This window comes from Neophocaena asiaeorientalis, unplaced genomic scaffold (genome assembly GCF_003031525.2).
Source record: "Neophocaena asiaeorientalis asiaeorientalis breed wild unplaced genomic scaffold, Neophocaena_asiaeorientalis_V1.1 scaffold696, whole genome shotgun sequence".
NCBI lineage: Eukaryota > Metazoa > Chordata > Mammalia > Artiodactyla > Phocoenidae > Neophocaena > Neophocaena asiaeorientalis.
The window spans coordinates 285,762-291,053 of NW_020175081.1; positions in this window are offsets into that span (position 1 = coordinate 285,762).

Below are 5,292 nucleotides of genomic sequence, written 5' to 3' on the forward strand. Positions count from 1 at the left end.
CAAAGTTCAACTGTATATCTATGCAATGGAATAGTACTCAGTCATAAAAAGGAATGAAGTACTGATACATGGCACAACATATATGAACCTTGCATGGCACAACATAGATGAATCTTGCAAACATTATGCTACAGGATGAGAACCAGACACAAAAGGCCACGTATTGCATGACTGCATTTATATGAAATGTACAGAATAGGCAAATCCATAGAGACAGAAAGTAGATTAGTAGTTGCCAAGGTCTAGAGGAAGGGAGAGTGAAGACTGACTGCTAATGAGTATACTGTTTCTTTTTGGGGAGGTGAAAATGTTCTAAAATTAGATTTTAGTTATAGTTGCACTACTTAATACTAAAAAGCATTTATATTGTACACTTGAAGTAGATAAATTATATTATGTTTGAATTATATTTCAAGAAAAGTGTTAAAAATGCAATTAAGGATGCTGTGAAAGTCATTATAGAAGTGGCAGAGAGGTAGAGTAGTCCAGTGCAAATAAGTAATTGAACTTAGATTGGAGTGTTGGAACCTCAGCTTGGTGGTTGTGTGAGCTTGGGTAAACCAGTTCTCAGCCTTTAACTGCAAAACAGGGGATAATACAACCTGTACTAGTGTGAGTATTAAATGGGATAGAGTAGGTAAAAATGCTTTGTAAATGGCAAAATGCCCTTCAAATGTAAGATCTAGTAAGATAATACATTATATAATTATTATTGCAATATATGGTACATATGTGAAGTCCAGTATTTAACACCTGTTTTTTGTTTTTTTTTTTTTGCGGTATGCGAGCCTCTTACTGTTGTGGCCTCTCCCGTTGCAGAGCACAGGCTCTGGACGCACAGGCCAGGCGGCCATGGCTCATGGACCCAGCCGCTCTGCGGCATGTGGGAACTTCCTGGACCAGGGCATGAACCCGTGTCCCCTGCATCGGCAGGCAGACTCTCAACCAATGCACCACCAGGGAAGCCCAGCACCTGTATTTTTATTCTTAGTCCCACAAGCCCCCTTGATAACAAACAGAAAAATTGAGTTCAGATGAAGAACAATGCTCTTAATTATCCCCTTTTAATTTTAGATAATATAAAATTGTTCTATTATATTTGGTTGATATTTAGACAAGTGAATTTTGTTCATGAGTCTCTGAACACCACATTTTCATCTTATGCTAAAACTCTAAGAAGGCAATTTTGTTCAGAAAATCCAAAGATGATAACTCTATGGAAAAGATTTGAAAGCCAGGCTCTATAATATGACATTAAGAAGGCAGGGAAGAGAAGAGGAAGGATGTGTATTTCTTTATAAATCTTTGCTAAGAATCTTGGGGTGGGGAGAGAGAAGCAAACATCTGCAGTGGTAAACTTTTTTTCTCCTTAAACCTAAAGGACAGCTGAAAAACAATCTGTTGTTTGTATAGAAAGAAATGCTAGTAAAAGAGGAAGGAAATACACTTGGGGGAACATCTGCTCTGAGAAATCACTTGAAAAGTAAGCATGGGGAAACATTTGCACAACATACAACATATACTGTGCTGCAGAAATGGAGAGAGAATAATGCAGGGAAGATCTGCATGCACAAATATATGTGGCATAGGGAAACAAGTAAAAAATATATATTAACTATTTTCATCTTCAAAATTAATTAGCAAATATATTTTAATACTAGGCTGTAAATGTCATTATCACTAGAACACAGTGACCTCAAATGGCATCTATCGCTCTAGCATAAGTTAACCTCCCTGCCCAAACTTATGAGGTGCTCATTGTAAGTAGAGTAAAATTGAAATGGAGGATGTTTTCCCTGCTTTTGAGGAGCTCTTGGCTAATTTAGAAAGATAGAGTCAATGTCTAGAGAGGACATATTGACATATACAACACCATAGAAGTAAATGTAAATATGACGCCGAGAACACAGAAGAGTAATGAAAATTTACAAAAATGGAATAACCTGGATGGAGTGGGGTTACTCAAGAAAGGTCAGAGGTCATTAGCCACATTAGCTGCCCTTGAGCCAAATCCAACCAAAAGTTTTCTTTGGTTTGGTTTGTGTGCACTCACGTGCACACACACACACACACAAACACAAATTATATTACATGTTTAAAAATTGAGAAGGTTACCATAAGAATTTAGATACCTGGTTTCTTCGGAAAAAGTAGATAATCAAAAAAACTGGGTCTACTTTCCTGTGTGGCAATAGTCAGCTTGACCTAAGTCACAGCTGCGTACGTTAGAGGCAGCCTGTGTTCTGTCCACCACATTCCCCTCCACTCCAAATTACATCTCTACTGCATTGGTTAAGAAGATTGCTGTAAAGGCAAATCAGAGCAGAAGCTCTCAAATACTAGGTGTGTAAGGAACATTTGTATGTTGTGTTTGTACGTTTTATGTATGTATGGAACCATTGAGTATGTATGTATGTGCACACATGTATGAAACACCTGGCCTTAGTGTATGTTACATAAGAAACATTTGAGGTGTTGATTACAAATACCATTTCCTGGAATATACCACAGAACTACAGTCTCTGGGGCCAGGTGACTGGAATATGCATTTTTAAAAAAACTAGCATCATAAATATTTCTTAGATACACATAAATTTGCAAACCACTGTTCTTGGCCATCTCCACTCAAATTCACTTTACTTACTGGTGGAAGATTAACCTTAATCTACATGTTGCTTTCTGCTAAAAAATCTTTAATGATTTCCTCTTATCTAATGAATAAAGTTCAAACTAGTCAGTCTGGCATACAAAGCTTGCTATGATATATTCCAAGGCACTTTTTCATTATTTTCTGACTACATAAATCTTTCATTCTTTTCAGGTTGAACTACCTCTTCCTCATAAATGCCTCATACCTCTAACCACTAGACCTTGGCAGAGGCTTAACCTTATATGTGAAAATGTATTTTTTCTATCTGCCTATTAACTGATACCTAGGTAGATACCTAACTTAACTTGGGACAATCATAATTTTTCCCCAGTGTTTCTCCCTAAGAGGTTGTAAAACTCAAGAGCCCATGACATTTATGTGTTCATATATGTGGGGCAGAAAAGCAGAGAAAGACCTGGAATGGACCTTAGGTATATACATTTTTGACAAGCAATTTGGTGGGTGATTCTGAAGTAAAGGAAATACTTTCAGAACCACTGGTATAGGAAATAAACATTGATCTGGAATCAGAAGACCCGTTACTAAACTTGAGCCCACCATTAACTTACTGGGTGACAGCATAAATCGGCAAAGATTTCTGAACTTCAGATTTGTCCATCTGTAAGATGTAGGAGTGGTACAATGAAAATGATTATCAAAATATTGAACGATTGAGAATGCATACTTCTCTTCTTGTTGAACGTTGCTTTGCTATTTCTCCAACAGACTGTTTCTAACCTTTACAGTGTGATGCTCTGAATTTGTCCCAAACATAGTTCCATGATTGGTGACCACAAAAAAAAACCTACTCTGTAGAATAGGATTTTAGCCAGGTGACATAAAGGTTTTCTTCCCTCATTGACTTCAGAGAAGGAGTTGTGAGAAAAACAAAAAGAAAAGAAAACAACAACAACAAAAAAAAAACGGAGATGCTAAGTGTGTGCTGAAAGTGAACTGTCCACAGCAGCTGAAGCTGAAATCATACAGAGATGGACAAAGGGAATTTATTACAGGGTTACAGAGAAGCATCTGTTATGGGGTCTGATTTAAATCTTTGGCTGTAGCAATTTTATTATGAACTTTATGTCTAAAAGCAATAACAGTGCAATAAATGAAATCTTATGTGTGTCTGATATTTTTATCGGTAGCTAATATACCATTCCTACAATATTTCTTAACATCTAACATGACCCTTGGAAGATTGTCCCTGGATAGAAATTTTCTAATTCTAGAAAGGAACTTCTTGACTCACTTGTTCTTCATGGTAATATGACTAAAAAGTCCTGTACACAAGATTGTGCTTAATTTGGAAAAGTATCTTATTCAAACATATGGTAAATACTAGGGATGATATGAAACATTTGTTAAACTACCAAAAGATCCAAGAACACTTCCCTGGTTCCAAGAAGTTTATATATACACATATTAATAAATATATATACATATATATAAATAAATATATACACATATATATTTATTTGTATAAATATACAAATAAATATATATATATATATTTAATATATATATATTGCCTCGTCTTCAAAATTCCAAATGATTAGATAATTCAATTCAATGAGGAAAAAAAGCCGTTATACTTACTTTGGATACATTATAAAACAAATCATCAATTTGTTTGTGGCATCTGTAGACAGCCACAGTTTTTCAATTATAAATAAATAAAACATCTCAGCTTTATATACCATTACATGGTGGTCTGAAGAAGATTCTGAACAAGTTGCATATTAAGTATTGGGTGGAAAAGAACAACTGCCTTGTTTCTCAAAAGGAGTATTAAGCTTCCAGTAAAATTCAAGTATTTTCAAAAGATTTATCTCCCTCTTTCACATTGATAGGAAATGTATAAAATATGTTATGTCATATGTTGGAATAAATTTTTTAGATACTCAAGTAGATAATGAAGTATTTGAAATTTTGGAGAAGGTGAAGAATCATGAAAATAACCATCTGCTTGGGTATTACCTACCACTCCTATTACCTGCTTTCTCTTTTGTTGACTTCATAACCATTTTGAAAATACACAAAAAGATAGAAAACATAGTCATTAAGAGTGAGAACCTGCACAACCTGAACTGGTCATATACAGGTTACATAAATAGAGACATTTTTCTAACATAGATTTAAATTGGCAAGTGATTAATTTAAGGAAGGGAGCTGCCAAAAGTAAGTTTCCTTTAAATGCCAAAACCTGTTGTCTTGTTATTTGAAAAGTGCCAAAAATATTGACTGACCTGAAACATTGATTAAAAGCTGATTGCTTTGACCAAATATTTCTGAGAGTTTCTCCAGTGTGGCTCTGCTAACTTTGGAAAAAAATTTGACATACCTAAAAGGTTGTAAATTCTTTAAATAAACATGCCATTATTTTTCAGAATTGTTACTTTCAACGTTTTTGTTTTGATTCAGGCAATCAGATCCCTTAATTTGAGCTTTTGAACATGAATCTTATTATGTGAACACTTATAAAAGTGTAAAATTGAATCGCTATATCTTGAAAATAAATATTTTAGATCTATTAATTAAACTTATTGTTAGAATATTTATAATTCTTTTATCACAGTAATCTAAACACGACAAGATGTTTCTTTTTGGGGGGGGGGTTCTGGACACATTACACTTTTCAA